General features: G+C 41.6%; 1 long non-coding RNA gene across 1 annotated transcript in view; it reads left to right on the forward strand.

Annotated features, from left to right (window-relative positions):
• The first annotated feature begins 2450 nt into the window (after window positions 1–2450).
• LOC109950941 overlaps window positions 2451–19083 on the forward strand; it is a 31804-nt gene continuing 15171 nt past the window's right edge. The window contains exon 1 of the long non-coding RNA XR_002273277.2: window positions 2451–2598. This is a non-coding gene — a long non-coding RNA (uncharacterized LOC109950941). The remainder of the gene's footprint in view (window positions 2599–19083) is intronic.

Consider the following 19083-nt stretch of genomic DNA (forward strand, 5'->3'; position numbering starts at 1 on the left):
AGAAAGTTTAAAAATTAAAATTTGCTATGGAAGGAAAACATTTTATTTTAGATAAAAGTGGCCTTGCAATCTTCCAGTATACCTTTATTTTCTATGGCCCAACTGCAATAAAACTCCCTCCTCTTTTAATAAAAAAGGTAATAGTTCATTTATACATGTAACATTTAAAAAGAATCAGACTAAATAAAGCCTGAATGAAAACATGCCGAGAATGAATGATTTTAGTCAAAAAAACTTATTTTTAAAGTAATATATTTTCATAAACAGCTGAGTAATATTAAGTTTTAAATAAATACTTCAAAGTGACTGGGATTAGGGAGAACATCAAAACAAAATAATTTTTTACCTGTGTTTTAATAAAACTTTTTGAAGTCTTGTTTTCTTCTTTCATTTCAAAATAGGAACTTGCTGCTGAGTCTCATTAAACGGGATATCTATTTCTATGCCCAATTTAGTTTAAAAAAAATCTTCCCTTTACTTACAACAGGCCAATAGAAATTGTTATTGATGATAGACATTTTTTTACACTTAATACAAATTAACATAAATTTTCACTACATATGCACATCAGTGGTGTTTTAAATGATGAATAATTGACGATCTAAATATCCCTCAAATTACAGCTATTGATGGAGAAATTGAGAAACCTTCTCTCTTCAACTGGTTGCAAGCAATATCAGAGACACTGTCCACACTGACTTGGAACTTACTGAGAGACAAAAAAAATGGGCTATTATTCTTTGAATAAGCCAGTTTTTAAGGTTTTGGGGGGGGGGTTTTGTTTTGGTTTGGTTTATTTTTTTTCAGTTTTTAAAGCCTGTTCTGAGGCACCTACCCACACACTGATGTCTAATTTGTTCACACCAACATGAGGATCAAACATTTTGGCTTGCCAGACCAGAGGACTTTGGTGTTCTGGTGTTTTGTGCTGCCAGGCCTGAAGTCTGGGTGTGAATTCACAGGCTGGGCAGGGCTCCTACAGAGGTGAGAGATGCTCTTTCACCAGGACATAAAGCTGGCATGTGGGGAATGGGTGCCCAAATCAGGTGTAGGAATTGCTATATTGTGGGTAGTGTCTGAAGCTGTTAACCACCTAAAAATTGGGTAAATTGAAGCTGTTTTGGGCTCAGCACCCCTCTCTGTTTTGGTGTTGGTACTCCAGTTTTTCCTCTGGAAAACAAGGGAGTTGGTGAACATGAACTCTGAAGTGGTAGAAGAGTTGCCCAAGAGCTGGAGAGCACATCAGCTGCAGACCCGCTACGACCCTAAGCAGCAGTATCTAATGCATCATGGTCTGTGAAAGAATAAAACATGCTTTTTTTCTCCAACCTGGGCATATGGGTAGAAATTCAGGTCTCCTCATGATGGGATCCTTCCTTCACTCCCCAAAGAATTGCTGAAACATCAACTCCATCCCGTGCAGGAGTCTATCTAAATCCTGACCCAAGTCCCAGAGTCTGGGGGCTGCTATTTTAAACCTGACCGTGGGCCTGTGACACGCTGAAGGAAAAAAAAAATCCATTTCTGATAATGAATCTTGTTATTTTCCTAAACTCAGAGGAAATCTGCAGCACAGCTGGTGGTCCTGGAGGAGAGGGAAGGAATACCACTTAATGAGAACACGGTGGGTTAATTAGTCTGTTGTATGAGGTGGTTAGTCAATAGGAAAGGAACACTCGGAAATTTTGAGCGACATAATCATGATTGACCTTAAGGTAGCGCTGGCCTAATAAGCATTTAAATGTGCCTGAGCAAGAGGGGATGTTTGAGCAAAAGGGGATTAAGAGGAACTGTGCTGATGTGTCCCTGCACAGTGTGAAGCTGAAGAAATATAAAAAGGAATGTATTGCTGTGACTTTTAGTAGCAGAAGAGAGACTGCAGCATTCCCAGCACAATATGTGACATCTCCTTGGCATCCTGACCCACAGAGTTTGTGGGTGTACTCAGAGGGGCAGCACATATTGCAAGATCTAGGAGGGAGTATGGGAAGGGAAAAAAGAAAAAGGGATCTGAGCTTCAGGTTTCTGTTTCTGTTTGACCTTCTCAGATGTCCCAAAAGGGTTTTGTCTTCCTGTCTCTGGCTCAGCACCCCGGTCATGTGCACCCAGCCTGCCTCCTCTAGTGACCCTTTCAAAACATATGCTGTTGCAACCTGTGCTTCTCTTTTTGGAATTATGACAGATGTTGCATTACCTACTCTGGGTTTTAATTTTTTTTTCTTTAATTTTTAAAGCATTTTCTAACATGAAGCTTGAGATATGTGGTTAATCCTTCCACAGCCAATTTTCTGTGACCTACTAAGTCATGTAGTCCTTTTCATGCCCAGGTCTCTGAAGAAGAAGGCGGCCCCTAGCAGCATGTGCCTCCTGCCAGTGCAGGATTTGTGTCTCTGCTGCAGCACGCAGCTCAGTACATCCCTTCTTCCTGTCTTCTCCTCTCATACCTCCCATCTCCTCTGACGCAGCTGATTTCTGGATGCCTTGCACTGCTTTCCTGGCCTTGGCCTCAGTTCTACAAGGGCTCCGCCTCGCTGTCATTATTCTTCCATTGCTACTGGTTTCATTTCATCTGCTGTCCCAAGCCTGTTGCTGTTTCATGTAAGCCTGCCAGATTTGCCTGCATGATTGTTCTTTTGTCCAGATGAATGTTTAGCTCAGGCTATTTAGTGCTGATCTGGTTTTTCTATTGCTTTGTGTGTACCCAGGGGAAGAGGTTTTGTATTAAAATTCTCCTGGAGTGCTGAGTCACTTGAACTCTGCTACTGTGTCATGTGCTCGATTGTCTGAGTGCGGGACCTGGTTATGTCATATCTTGCAAAATGTGTTTTCTGTTTCCCCACTGGAGTTTTGCCTGAATGGGCTCCAAATTATCCACCTTCTAGAAGCTGGGAAAGTTCTCTCTCATGATGCAATTCCCCTCTTAAATTTGTTTTGATCTTTTCCAAGAACCTGACTGGAATCTGAGAGGTGGGGTACTCTTTGCATGCTTTTCTCTTTTCGTGTATTGCTGGGCGTTCAGGAGGATTTTCTCCCTGTGATTTGGCCAGCCATGTAATTCCCAAATGCCAGCTGTCTGTACCGTTGTCCCATCAGATTACGTTAAAATGTGCTCAGAGATGTTCCTCTAATCCAGCAAACTCTTGATTGCACTCTAAAATCATGTGTAAATGCTGCTGGTAGGGCTGCCATTAGTGATTCAACATTCACCAGACCTTTCCTGTGGCTTGCTGAGGCTAAATGAGAGCCCAGAGAAATTCATTATCCACAGCACTTTCCCTAAAGATGCGTCTTGATGCAATCATCAGCAGACAGTTTTGCCTTGAACAGCCCAAGTGCTCTGGCTTCACTCACTGGTAATCAGCAGTGACACTTTTTTTTTGTTGTGATTCTGTTCAGTGGCTTTGGGTTGGTGCAGATACCCAAATGCCTGCCAGGCTTTCAGTGCTGTTAGAGGCAGTCTGTGCTAGTTTCCAGAGGTGCAACAACCCATTTTCTTTGCAGCCTTGGAGCTTCCTTCCTCAGTGGCTACACGGTGCATTTCTCATGACCCATTGGCTGAAGAGAAGCTTATTTATAGCTTCAGTTCCTTGTCTTGTGCCCTGTCCATTAGAGAGCTGACCTGCCATGGCTGCTGTCTCACCCGGAGGACATTCACTGGCTCTGCTTTACCAGATCAGGGTCTGCATTGTCCTGCCTTGTGCTCAGTCCTGTAAACCCCTGGAAATGCTTTTTATAAGATTTTTTTACTGAGGGTTTGTATTCATCTGATGGTTTTAGCCTGGCTTTTTTGCGTCTCAACGACACATAGTTCCATTTTCACAGCCTTGTGCTGATGTTTATTGTTGCTGGGATGAGCTCTGCAGCTGACTGTGCTGTTTGCATGGAAATGAATCAGCTGTTGATCCTGCAGCCCCGTGGTGGGCGGGCTGGGAGTGTGGCTGGCAGCCTGCTTTCCAGGGAGCATGAGCCCGCATCAGGCAATCCAATTGACCCAGGCTGTGTTGTGTTTCTCAAACCGCTTTAATTGTAACCTATCACTGCTGATCTCGTGACTTCTAGTGTCTGGTCCTACCCCTTTAGCAGATCATCAGCACTAAAAATATTACAAGAACTGCCCCAGATTAAGATTAATTTCTCCAAACTTCTGTTTACTTAGGATAGTTTCATCTCCAGAGTTAAAGACTTAAAGGCACATTACTTGGAGGAGTCTACAGATGCATGAGATGTCTAAGGTAACATTACAGTCAATGAAGCTTCAGTCCAGAGACCTGAATGAAGAACTCAGCTGGCCAATTTTCAGTGCCCACTTTGAGACAGAATGGCTGAGAACCTCTTTGCTAATTACATTGCCTGTAGTGACAAAGGAGGGGAACATTGCTGTTTAAAACAAGTTCAGTGCTGTTTGAGACCCCCTGTGATACCTGGCACATCTGCAGTGGATTGGCCAGTATGGAATCATAGGATCATGAAGGCTGGAAAAGACCTCCAAGATTACCAAGTCCAACCTTTGACTGAATACCACCATGCCCATGAAACTGTATCATATGTCTGTATCATAGAGAGCACCAAACAGAGACCAGAGAGTCAAAGAATTAATTTATGTTGGAAAACCTCTAGGCTACTAAAAGGCAGATACTTCATAGAACCTAAAATAACACTGGGCATATCAGCCTCCACAACCTCTTCATCCTTCTACCTCACATGCAGGCACATCAGACTGGTTATCCCACTGTCAGGAGAAGTGTCTGGGGCTACTTGAGATGCCCTTGGCTGGCTGCTTGCCCTCCAATTGCTGTTCCTGGGCGTCTCAAGGGGCACCCAGTTTGGGCAGTTGCATCTGTCTCATCATGTTTACAAAGTGCCAGAGCATTGTCTCAGCTGATTAATCCTCCACCTATCTCAGCTAACACTATTGCTTCCTCCCTTTTTCCCAGTGAGACAGTGAAGGAGTTTTCCACAGTCTTCTCACCAGTACTCAACAGCCAGCTCTGAACACAGAGTCATTACCAGCTTCTGCTCTCTTCATGCTTGTGCTTCCTCATAATGCCTTCGTATTTTCTCTCTAGAGGTCACAGCTCTCCCTATATTTTCCTGTTTATTTCTCAATTTCTCCCCACTCGAAATGGCCAACAAAACCTCACCTTTTTTGTGCTGTGTTGAACAGCTCTGCTACTGAGAGCTGATTGCAAGCTCTTAGAAGCAGAACTATCTAAGAGTGCAATCCATTCTCTGCCACATGTCCTTAGAGATTGTTAGGGATACCTCCTTCAGACTTCTTCCTATCTTTACTTCACCTTTCAAGATTCAAGTACACTGATGAAGGGGTAAGGTAGAAACATTTTTTTAATGCTAAAGAAGAGAGGATGCTGGCAAATATCCTGATAACCATATTCATGAGGTTTATTTCTTACTGTTGATATTGTGGCTCCAGATTGCATGAAAGTAAATATTTCCTATTTACAGCGGGTAGAAAGCATAAGAATAAATGTGTTTATATAATGGTTAAACTCTCAAGTATTTTATTTGATTTGCAGTTGTGTCAAATAGAGCACTTAATTGCTCCAGCCACTACCTTCAGTCTCTGACCTACATTTATGACAGGAACTGCATAAAAACCTACTGAAGTCAAAGACAGGAATGGTTTTAGACAGCCTTTCCTGGTTTTTTATCTGATGAATAAGAGACTCTTTCTCAATTAGAAAAAAGTGTCACCTAAGCCCAGATTTCCAGTAGGTGTAAATGTGACTTAAAAAAGGGGGCTGAAAGACTTCAGGTAAAAGCAACAGCCCCTCCCCCCCACCTCCCCCAACCCACTCATGCATGTTAATTCAAGAAACGCAAACATTTGTAAAAGAAACCTGTCCAGCTAGAAATGTTTAGAACATGTGTTTTCCTTGTTGCAGCACAGCCAAAAGAGACAAAGTTCACTTTACACAGTATCACATTTTGCCAAATTAACAGTAACAGTACTATTAATATTTAATATTTATATGAGACTGTCATCAGGAGGCCAGTTGGGTCTGATCCCTGCTGTTTGAGATGTGCAGACACCAAAAAATGATCTAGATTATTTTTATTTATATTGAGGAACTATTGTAATGTGCTGCAATCCTGCGGAGCCTGCCAAGATGTAGGCCCCATCTCCAGAAGGCTTAGGTGCACTTTTAGGAAAATTTGCTTTTATAACTGAGAGTTTCAAGTAAAGTCTCATTTGTAGTTTTTGGCATATCATTAAAAGCTGAGTTTAAATGTTGAATCAAACAATTATGGGATCTGATAACATCTGTGTAGTGGAAGAGTGCATTTCCCACGGCTGAGGTACAACTGCAGAGGGAAAAGTGGATGTATTTTTGTCTTGACATGGACAATTTGAACACCGTGGAGTTTTATCTTTGTGTATGGGTATAAAAACAGATATGTTCAAATATCCAGTGGAGTTGGTGAGATGCTTTGGTTTAGCAAAGCCATGTGAATTTTTCTAAGGATTTGCTAGCCACATAAAATGAGGTTTTCTGGGTAATGTCCTAACCCTGTGACTGTCCCATGTCCCTCAATTTAGGCATTGCAAGGAATGAGATGTTTGCCAGTCTATAAACTGGGACCTTCAGCACAACCACCAAATAAGTACAGATCACAGTTTTCCTTCTACTACTACCAGCAGTCTGCCATTTCACATCTCTCAGGCCATTGTAATATGCCTACATTTTAATATCTTGTCTTTCAGTACACATAGATTTGATTTGAGGTCCATCCTGACATCTCTGGCCAGCTGGGATGGTTGAGCCCCCAGCTCCATGTACCTGTGTAGTCCTAGCAGATTATATAAATTGCTTCTTCAGAGTGATGAAGTGACTCCAGAGTGGGAGCTATTTTGGCAGATCCTGTACCACTGCCATCACAGAGGCATCCAGGATGGCTCACAGCTGCCATGGGAGCTGCACCCAGGCTGTAATGCCCTCTGTGGTCCTGGCTTTGGTGGCTTGGAAAAGTCTTTGCTTTTATCCACCACTGTGAGAAAGAGGCTTGAAGGTTTCTATGGAGCACGTGGTTTTCTGAGACAACAGTGTAGAAATGATGGGTTTGAAGTCAGGAATAGGCAAGCTTTTAGCTTCAAGCTTTGTGCTTTTGACTCTCCTGATTGTCCCCACTCTCCAGGTTTGGTTTGCACCGTCTGCCTCCGAGTGCATGAGCCAGATCAGACAAATGTTGTGCTGCAGACAACCAAGCACCAATGCACTCCAGCAACTGAGAGGTGTTCTGTCCTGAGGACAAGATTAGAGCTGCCCTGAAGTAAAACCCCATGAGTCACGTGGTGTGGCTGCTGTCCTTAGCACAAATAGCTTTGTGATGGTTGTGATTTGCAACAGGATAATCTGGTGCTCCTGCTGCACCACATCACTTATGGATGCAGATGGAGCCTGAATCCGTGTGTGTCTGTGAGGAGCAAAAACACACACAGGCTCATTGTCTCTATGTGACAGCCTGTCTCCCAGAACATGAATGATTCCCTGGGTATTCAGGAGCCTAGGGATTTTTCTTTGGTGAATAAACTGCAGTAGGAAGATGTGTTTGAAATTTCCATCATCTAGGATCCTTAGCAAACTCTCCTGTGACAACTGCACTGAAGAAAAGTAGGTGGATGTATGTGGAAAGTGTTTCTTGAAGCTATATGCAGTGACAGTTCACTGCATTTATGTCATTCCTTGCTGAGCTATTTTACTTCCATTACTTCTAGAATGCTTGCTACAGAATAAATTCAGGCAAAATAAATAATATAAATAGTATAATATCACATAGAGATTTTCCAAACTTTATTTTTCTCAGCCAGCTAAAGGCATACTCTCGGCTCTAGAGATGACAAAAGAAATTTTATTCTGATCTAAGCATGCCTATCATTCAGAGCCCGGGAAGTTAAAGCTTTGAACATCCAAAGGCTCATCTGTTCCAGTTCTTACCTGACTTTATCCATGCCCCAGTGTTATAATGTGTAGGCATAAGAGCAAAATTCACAATCAAATTAAATGGTTGGCCTGAATTCTTCCCCCTCTGCCCAGGTTTTTGGCAGGAAAGGAGGACTGCATTCCATATAGCTTGTGAAGAAATACCATGTTGTGCTTCCAGAGTGGACTCACACATAAAACAGGAAGCCTTGCTCAACAGAGCATGCTGATTTTTTTTCTGTGGTTTTGTTTTTGTTGGTTTGTTTTTTTTTTTTTGACAGAAATGTAGTAGTGGTTAGGACTTTTTTATGCACTTCACTTGAATTTTACTTCAGCTACCAATCCTATGACTTTAATAATCATGGACAAACTCCAATCTAGCACAACTTCTAGTAACTTTCAATTTTCATCTGTAAATCCATAACATAGAAATCAGATCAATATTTTTCACAAGTGCCAATTCTAACAGACCTTTGTTTCATTACAGTGAGATGTATTTGGGTTCCTATGCACCCTTTTCCTTCCCTTCAACGCATCCATTTACTTCACCAAATCAGAGACAAATCACAATTGTCCAAGTATAAGGATGTTACAGTGGGGAAACTGCAACATGTGTATCAAACAACGAGGCCCGTGGAAAAGAAATATATATGTACAGATTCTTGGTAGATGTTTCAGAGATGTTTATTTCTCCAGCCGCATGGCCGGGGCTCTGCCGAGGAACTGCTCAATCCCGGGACCCGAGGGTCCTTGCCCGCAGAGGGGAACACAAAACAACCAATGGGGAATGAGGCTGACCGGGGCAGGGAAACCCCGTGTCTCCCCCCCAGGGCCCCTCCCAGGACCACATGGCAGGGGAGAAGGGACCCTGACAAAAGGAGATGTAGAAAGAAGACAAAACACTGTTTGTATAATCCTAGAGATGAACCTAAAGCTTTGAAAAACATAAATATCATCAAACATTCTCAGATTTGAGTAAGCTTTGTTTGTTCAGTGTTTTGTCCAAAACTGTCATTTCAGTGGGCTTAAAACTGTTCCAAAAGTCAGGATGAGCTTGTCTTTCTTGAAAGTGAGAGGTAGGAGAGAAAAAGAGATACATAAAGATAGATCAGTTGATTAAAATGCCACCTGTCTCCTGTCTTTCAATAGTTCATCTGGCAGGGCCTCATTCAAAATGCAAAAAAGAAGGCTTTAGTTTCCTCATCTGCCAGATGAAATCTGAGCCCACCTTAATTTCCCAGGAGCAGCCCCCAAGTACCAGACTGTTTGGTGTCCCCCAGTGCAGGATGGAGAGAGAGGAAATGTTTTTTCAATACCTCTGATAGAGTATGTTCTACTTTGTTTACAATATTGAAATATTCATAAGAGTGATGTCCTGTCTCTCCACTGCAGGGCCTAAACACCATGATATAGAGTTGTTCTCTCTGGCCTAATGAATATTTCAATATTCTATATAGAGTAGAACAACATCTACAGGGAGAAAAAAAGCAAAAAACACAAAATATTTCCCAGCAGAATATTCCCCCGTGCAATTAGAGTAACCTGCTTCTCTAGGTTCTGATCTCTGGGAGGGAAGTGGGAACTGAACCCCAGCCTTCTAACTCCTGGCAGAACTCTGCAGCCACTGAATAAACAGGTGGTAGTGCCTGTTTAGGGCATTTTTAAAACATATAGTTTCCATTCTTTTTTTTTTTTTCCTTCACCTAGGAAAGAGACCAAAGTAGAAATCTATGGCTTTTAAATTTCTTTTTATCATGAAAACCTGTAAATGCTTCATATTAGTTCATTGGAGCTTGTCAGGTTTTGTCTACAAATTAAGAATTTGTTACTGCCTCCTGAGTTAAAATTGGTAGAAAAGTATTGGGGGAAGGCAAGATAAATTTTCAGCTTTTTAATATGAAGATCAAAAAGCACTGTTTGGAAAGGTGACGGCAATTTTGAACTCCCAGTGACATAAGATTAAATATAGACACTTTACCAATTAATGGGGGTTGTTTCTTTGGGGGTTTTTTGTGGGTTATTTCCCCTTAACTGGTGGGTACAGAAATTCCACATGAAAGTTGTTTGGTCCATGAACATAGGGAGCAGACCTTTCAAATAAGGACTATTTCTGAACACATGCTTTTCAGACTATTGCTGCTGTTTCAGAAATGACTTGCTGGATTTACTTCAAACCTTAACGGAAAAGTCTCTCTCCTGGATGCTCACCAAAGTACCTGAAATTTCAGCCTCTTGGGGGTGGTTCTGTCTCTATTTTTTTGATCAACGTGCAAGTAAGAGTTTCACAGTCTGGTTCATTAAGAACAATGTCTTAAAGCTTTAAAATAATACCCTCTCAGGTTTTTTACCATTTTACCTTTCTGGTTAAGATGAGTTACAATTCATGCCAAAAAATGCCCTGGCAGCACTGAGGCTCCAGTTTCACTGGTTTATTAGGGCTTTAGCTATATGATTAGCCTGAGGATAGATTCACAAATGACAGCTGCTCAGCTGGGGTGTTTCCTTAATCCATGCCTGTGCCTTTCAGAATCAAAGCAATACTGAGGCACGAGAAAATTATCTCTACCCTACAGGGCTCCATAGAGTGGAGTAGGGAAGCGAGCAAATGGGCATTTCTCTGCTGGAAATCTTGTAGAGGCTCAGATGAGACAACTGCACTTCACTGATGGAACTGCCCTCTGTTGACACATTTAATCTAAATTAATTTTTTCATCTTTATGCAACAAAGTATGACCCAAACCATCTAGGGCATTGGAAAAAGAAAGACACAAAAAATAGCTATTACTAAGCTGCTGTGTGAGCAGTACCATGGAAGTGCTGAGAATGTTTTTAGTGCTAATTATTGTACATAATAAAATATATTTGTCTTCCTGTCTAGGAAATCCTGTGAATGTTTTGCATTTGTCCATTTCTACCTCTCTGAAACTTTTTTCATAGATCCTTAGTAATATTTTTTCATAAGGAGAAATAGAATAAAATATAAAATATGGAACTTGATTTTGTACTTATTCACTATGCTACAAATAGCAGTAGTTTCACTGAGCCAAATAGACCTAAACCTTGATTGATGAAATCACTCTGGAGCTATTGGTTGCAGTAGAAACCTACTGATTTATATGAGATGAAAAACTGGTAAAGTGAAACTGAAGTGGTATGAAACTAAAGTAAATGAGACAAAAATCAGTGCAATTTGTTTACTGTTTCCATACCTACTTTGTTTTTGTGATACTGTTATGTGAAATAATTCAATGAGTATCTTACAGCCAACTAAGTAGAACCTGATGGGAAAAAAAAAAAAAGTCTTTTCTAGATGTAATGAGTCAAATTCCTTTAATACTAAGACCACTTTTCTATGTCTGAAAGCTTTTGGATATGTTCGGGGTATATTTTGAGACAATAAGAATTATTGTGCTCGTTGCAGAAAGATTTTCTATCCCTTCACCAGCTGAGTTTTTGAAGTCAGGCCCATAAGGTAAGTAGAGCTTCATGGAGAGATGAAAAACGAAATTAAAGAGAAGTAAAACATGGCTATTGGAGTATTGGACTCATGTGGATATTTACCCTTCATGTACACAGCTGTATTCATACATAATTGGAGCTTGAGACAAAGTTAAGGGAGCAGATGCAAGATAAATGGTTCCTGTAAGAGCAAAATGTCCAGTACTTTTTTGCAATTTTGAAGCATCTCTCTCCTCCAAAGAGGTTATTATTTTTATTTTCCGTTCATTACTCTAGAGGTCAGTTTTCTTCAAGAATTCAGAATAGGATATGCCATTGCTAGTGACATAAATAGTGTTTTGTTTCTGATAACTGTGCAGAACAGCACTTTAGGGAGAGAGAATCAAGATTCTGCCCTTCCTTTTGCCTCATGGAGGGAATATCTGACTAGTTTCCCACCAAGACTCACTCTGTATAGCTATAAAAGTGGTGGAATCACAGCTGTACCTCAGATAACACTCTGAAGCTTTGCACAGCTCTAAGTCAGGCCATACCCTCTGTCAGTTTGGAGATGGGTTAGAGCTGGCACACATCTGAAAATCTGAGGTATGCTTGTAGTCTCCATGAAAGGCAACTGCAGAAGTTCCCAGACCTGAAGGAAGGCTGTGTGCCCATCAGTCTGCCTCCTCTTCACCCATTATTCTGATTGGTTTCATAAAGGATATAGTTTCTGCCTATGAAACTCTCACTTGTCTTCATGGTAGATACACGGGTTAACCTTTTCTCCCTCAAGAAGTATTACAGTTTTGCCATCTGACATACTGATAATTTTTTCTTGCATTTTCTACTGTTCTACATTGATTGCAAGGTTTTGGTTTTTTAGTTTGAGGCTCATTGAAGTTTATTTGCTGTGTTCTGGTCTCAGAAACAAATGCAATGTTTGCCTGTTTGTCTTCTGGTGCCCTAGTACTTTGTTTCTCACAGCTTGATGCTCAGTGATATCTATGTGCCTGACTCTGTGGGTGATACTCCTTGTGCTAATTGCTTCTCCTCTGACTGAAAGAAGAGCTTTAGGTAAATAGGTGCTGCCTCAGAGATGCAAACACCAGGAGCTGAGGTCATTCTACTTTTCAAATTTCATTGCTCTGAATTCATGCATTGAAATAGAGGAGTCTGAAGGTGATGCTCTGGGCTCACTGATGACAGTGGAAATATTGACATGGGCATTCAAGACTCCTTCTCTGAGAGTTCGGGATAGTCCTTGCTGGATTTCAAGTATTTACCCAAAGATGCCTTGTTTAAATATAGATCTGTTTCTTCAAGTACCATTTGTTATAGCCAGGCATTAACAACAGGGAGACAAGGAGCTGTCACACACCTTACAGCACACACCTCCCTCCTGCCCTGCAGCAGCCCCCCAGGGGTCTGGATGGGCATATGGTGAGAAGATTGCCTTCTTCAGTGAAGCTGATTCACCTAATCCTTAAGTGAAATAACACCACACAGAGCAGGCTTGTTTAAGCTGCATATTTGTTTTTTACTTTGCAGCTTACAATTATAGCGGAGCATATGGCAATGCAGAGGAGCAGTCAAGGTCCAGACCCCTGGGATGAGTGTAGCTGCAGTCCTACCTCAGTTAAACCAAATGACTTATGTCAGAGATGACTCTGGTCCCAGGAGACATCTGCTGCACAGAGCTGGCTGATCAGAGAAGCAGAACCCAGCTCAGACATGTAGCCAGAATTATGCTTGAAAATGCAGGGAGTAGCACCACAAGGTCTAGTTTTGAGTAGTGCCTAGAAGTAGTTGAACCCAGGCAATATATTAGTAGTTTTCTGCAGTATCCTGGGGCAATGAATGAAGGAAAACAAGGCTGTTGCAAGAATGGCCACATTTCCTTGCACTTATATTGAGATCTTTCCCTATTACTCAATGTGTTGCCATCCCATTTGGTCCAGGAGTAACATGACAACAATAATAACAATAACAATATCAACAACAATAACAACAACAATAATAATAAATATTATCTCAGATCTGTGCTGTCTCTGGGGACATTTGCACAGAAAATTTGCATTTCAAAAGGGTACTTGTTCTAATACTTACCTTCCAAATATCTGCCTTTGGAAAGGTACAGACCATAAAACTCCCACCAGATGAAAATACTTGGCGTAGTTTGTCTGCCTGTTTTTGCTGCCTGAAAGAACTGTCTGTTAGCTCATTTTCTAAGGACAACTCCCAAGACTGCCACAGTTTTGACCACCAGTGCTGTTTCTTTGTCCTCTGTTCACTGTTGATACAAACATCACTGTCCTACCAATATTTAATTCCCCTGCAGTCTGTGGACCATGTCTTGCCCCCAGTGTGTGTCAGAGAACACCAGTTGTGGTATATCTGTTGTCCAGGGCAAATCCACACTCCTGGTCTGAGGGCCTGATTTTCCCCACCACACGCTGGGGAGGAGGGAAGGACCCTCAGGAGTTTCCTCTTCACTCTGTATGGTCTTACCACTGCTTTACTTGGTGCAAGTGGATGGTGAGATGAATGGCAGTGTGACTGAGTGCTGGTACTATGTGAAGGACCATTGCAATGTAGAATTTATCCTGCATTTATCTAAATGACAGCAACTGCTCAATGCTACTAAAGGAACAGAGAGCGGCATTTTCAAAGGAGAAGGATGGTATGACTACAGATCCAATGGAATAATGGGATTTGAATGGGGAAAATGTCTAATCTGTTTCACAATAAACAGGTTTATGAATGACAGATGTGGATAAATAATGAATGCTTCCAATTCGCGATCAAGGACTGAGTGAGCAGAAGATAATGCGGTTGCAGCTCTGACTGAATTTTAAACACCACTTGAAATCTCAGAGTTCAGTGTGAAGAAGACCTATTCGATCATTCACTTCCGTTTATGCTCTTTACTTCATTAGTTTTAAGTACTTATAATTCTGTAGACACAACTGAAAGCAGAGGTGGGCTGAGAACAAAGAAATATAAACAACTAATAGGATTTTGTGCTTTATCCAAAGTGTTCTTTAAAGCTGTTCCACTACGAACACTCGAGCACAAACAGAGAGTGTTAATTGAGTGGAATTGGGTGTGAATGCACACATCAGTCTTGTCAGCAGCAACAAGGCCAAAGAGACAACAGTGAGGAATACTATATCCAGAGTAAAAATTAGTTTGAGAGGCACACAGGGATGGATGAGTACTTCAAAGCATGTAATGTGCTTGAGATTTGAGCACATCTGGTAAAGTCTTAGGACAGAAATTAGAAAAGGGACTAAATATTTCTTATTAGGTCATCTACTCAATCTCCTTGTCAGTGTAGCATCCTTCTCTGAGATATTCCCTTCAGGGTTAACTTTCCAGCGTTTTATTAATTCTAATTTGGCCATTTTATCTGCACTGACACAGTGAATAATTAACTCAAGGAACTCCTTGCTGAAGGTTAGCCTTGGAGCAAAGCGCTCAGCAGTGTTTTAAAAAGGCGTGGATGCATTTGTTAATAGCATCTGCACCTGCGCCGCTGGCAAATGGAACAGGGACTATCAATCTGGCACTACCTGGTCTCAAGACAATTATCCTAATGGTATGCTATAGCGGATTATGAGACATTTGTATCAGCGTCTAGAGCATCTCTCAGTTCACTTAGAGGCAGGAAATCAGGTTTCTAACTGAGCTAATGTATGAGGGTATCCATCAGCAGAGTAGCTGAACTGTCTGTGTCAGTGCAGCAATAAATATGAATGCAATCATGTTAAAGGTTGCACAGTGTGATTAAAACTGCTGCATGCTCAGCACAAAGGATGTCCTCGGAGCAGTGTCGCTGTAGATGGGTCACAGCTGCCATACGCTGAGGCAGGGGATCACAGGGAGGGGTTCTGGCAGGGGTGAGCTGCTCCTGACTGCATGCCTCGCTGTGACTGGGCAAGGTGAAGGGCTGTATTCATACCAATAGCTTAAATGCTGTCAGGAAACAGTTCAGGAACCTGATCATTCATGCTGTAAAAATACCAACCCCCATCACTGTTATGGCTTGGCTCAAGTGGTCTGTCTCTTAAACCTCCCCTGGGCATGATCTGGGGAACAGCAGGTGAAAAGGGTCCTTCCCCCAAGGTGGTTTGAATGTGGCCACCCTGCTCTGCAGAGCAGGCCCGGGTTGTTCTCCAAAAGCTGAGAGAAATTACTCTGAGTACATGTGATGTGCAGTTACAGGTGTGGTTTAGGGTGTCTCTTCCCCAAACCTGCAAGTGGGGACCTCTGAGCTTGGGTTCAGCCCTTGCACTGCTCACAGCAGGCTTGGAGCATCCAGGAGCAGAGCTTGGAGAACCCGGGAGCAGAGCGTGCGAGCAGCAAAGCTTTTGAGAGTTCATAGGAGGATTTTTGGATGTGCTTGCTGTCAGGACGATGTTGCTGTCCTCTCACACAAGGTCCCACGTGGCCAGGTCCCACCTCTTTGTCTTTTCACAGAGCTTTTCACACTCGCTTGCCTGCCACAACAATCCTCATCACCCTTTCAAGTCTCTGGGCTTGTACCCATGCAGATCCCTGTACCAGAGAAAACTAAAGCCGTTCTTCCTTTGTTCTTTGCCATGGCCATGCCCGGAATATGCAGTTTCCAAAAAGGCCTATGCAGCACAGTTCCTGCATAGAAAAGGGTACCTCAATAATCAATCACATAAAAATAATTAATTATAAAATTTATGGTGTGTGTATTTATCTATGTATACGAATATATACGTATGGACCTCCACTTCTCTCTCTCTCTCTCTCTGTAGATAGGGGGATAAATGTAAGTCAAAAGAGCAAAACTAACAAAATATTTGAGGTACTTCCATGGTCTTCCTCTCTCATAACAACTGAAGTCCTGAAAAATTTTTGTCATTATCCTTATAATACTTTTGTGGCAAAGTGAGAGGCAAAAATCAGGAAGAAATACGAGTTGGTGAAGGAATGATTGTTCACCAGAGCACTGCCAGTGGTGTGTGCTTGACCCACACACTCCTGGGTGTTGTAACCAAATAAGCAATTATAATAAAAAAAAGAGCCATGCATACAGAAGATAATATTTTATAGCTCATTTCAGGGGATTATGTTTGAGATTTGTATTTAATAAAACCCCCTCAAACCTAATGTCATGCAGACTGATGTGTAGAACTAGGAGAAATAGTTACCACTGAAGTGATTTAGGGTTAGTAACCCAGACCACCTACAATTATTGGACTCAAAAATGTACAAGTTCAGTTTTCAAAAGGCTTCTCTAAGAGTAGCCTGCATGCCATATGTCTGCAAATGTTGCCTTCTACAGTACATACAAGGAAATCCAACAGCCTTGGAAGGCTCGTCTTTCATTTGATGCTGCTGCTGTGTTTATAAGAAACAGAAGAAATATAATGATCTGATGGCAGAATATGATTTATAGCTTTATGCGTAGGAGTGGGATAAAAACCCTGCCTCCTGGCAGACAGTCCCTGGTCCTGCATCTTTCCAGTCAATTTCAGCTCGGCGACAAACATCTAAAAGGAGTGGAGTTAGGGCTGACTGAGTTTTCCATTTAGGAAAGGCTGGGAAGTGGCCAGATAACCTAAAAATTATTTTTGTCTGAATAATCTAAGAGCAGACAGAAGCATTTCTGTTAGCCTTCTGCACAACATTTCACTTTTAACTACATTTTGAGTTTGGTTTAGGGTGCAGCTTCTGACTTTCTACAGAGCTGACACAGCTGCAAAGCCAAACCAGCACCTTGGATTGGATATTTTGCATGTGAAACTGGCACCAAACCTCAAAAAGAGGTAAACATGGAGAATCTGAGTTGCAAGCAGTCACAATACAAGTCTCTAGAACTCACTGAGGCGTCCAGTCTGGAGCCTCTGTCCAGGATGGAGACCAGCTTACGCTGGCTGTGATATGAACATGAAACTGCATAGAAGATAGTCTAAGCATCTTAGCTATAAATAAAACAGTCAGAGGGGCTTTATTTTCAGTTTTCCAATGGAAAAAATGTGAGACACATGATTTTATATCAAATCCCCAGTCTTGTTCACAGCAGGATGATGCCAGTTAAATTTTTTCAGACAGGACAAGTCACTTACAAGCCCAATTTTTGACTTTGGATGAGATGTAAGATCTAGTATATTTGAATTTCAGAGTTTTTAAATAGCTGAGACATTCAAAACCCAACTGCCTTCAAATGACTTCAGTGGGAGTTGCTTACTTCCCTGCATTTGAAGATCTGGCTGAAGTGGTATACAAAAATGGGACTTCAGTTCTGAAAATTCTTCAAACTTTTAGACCTATTTCTTTTTCAAATTCTGAGCTATGTAAATGTGGTTTGGCAAAACTGTGTAATAAAATGAAATCCAAGGATAGATTTGGATTTTATTTTTTCATATTTTCCAACATCAATGGTAACTTGGTAATTGGATATGGTTTGGCCCCATTCCTAATTCTGACACAGAGCAGAAGATACAAATCCATGAACTATTTTTAGAGAGTATAAAAGAAATCAGCTACACCAGTGTCTGCTGTGCAGAAGAGTGCACTGAAGAGTCTTTTACAAAAATATGTCAAGTCTGGATGAGGGAAACATATTTTCATGATTTATAAACCCAGTGACTGCAAGGTGAGCATTTCCTTTACATTTCTTACTCACACCCTCCGTCAGTGGCTCTCACATGACCGTGGACATGAGCAACTATCAGCAGAGGAGCAGGATGATTCCTGAGCATCAGCTGAACTGATCTTTTCCGTAGGTTATGGCGTAGTCACTGCTTCCTTAAAGTCCAGGAATGCAAGTTCCCTTCTGCAAGTAGCTCCCCAAACTGACCCAGGGACACTAAAATCTCCTCACAGCATTGTCAAAACAGAATAGAAATTAGCTGTTCAACCAGCCAAGACACAGTTTATCTTTAATATTGGTGCTCCTGGTGCCTCGAGCCCCAGTGCAGATGTGTATAAGGTGCAAAGTACAAGCCCTTGTCCTATGCTCATACAATGCTACTTACCAACATGTCAAGATCATCAGTAACTAGAAATCTGCATTCTCAACAAAATCAGATCTGCCTCACAGCTGATATTATCACTGACTGTCCAGTGACTTCTGGTGGCTGATCTCTGGTAAACCTCTCCCTAAATTACAGATGCTTTTATGCTCAGTAGTGTAACCCACAAGACCAAAGACGTAAATGGCTTGAAGACAGAATTCCTATTTTCCTGTACTGTGGTGTTTTCTGAAGGTCATGTTGAGGGCATACCAGCATAGACACCATGGATCAACCTCAAGCTCACTAAGAGGCAGTTTATTCTGGAGCAAAACCCATTTACAAGGTTGACTGGTGCAGAGTATCTGGAGGTGTTTCCTTAAATGTTGAAAACCCTGTTCCCACCCATCCAAAATCCTCCTACACAGAAACCCTTAAACATGCAAGAAAGCAAAACAGGGGCAATATAAAAGTAACAAATGAATGTTTAACATTTCATCTATTTTTTATTCTTTTGGAAATAAAAAATATTGTGGCAACAATGCAACAAACTTTCTGTGAGTATTTTTCTTTGTATGCTTTGCATTTTGTTTCCAAATGAACAGTACACCCATAAATTAACAAGGGTGGGAAACAGTCTTCTGAGGTCAGAGCAGTGATAAAAACTGCACAACTCTGGATTCTGTGATGAGACACAGGTCCTCCTCCATTTGCCA

The sequence above is a fragment of the Corvus cornix genome, chromosome 2, assembly GCF_000738735.6.
Source record: "Corvus cornix cornix isolate S_Up_H32 chromosome 2, ASM73873v5, whole genome shotgun sequence".
Taxonomy (NCBI): domain Eukaryota; kingdom Metazoa; phylum Chordata; class Aves; order Passeriformes; family Corvidae; genus Corvus; species Corvus cornix.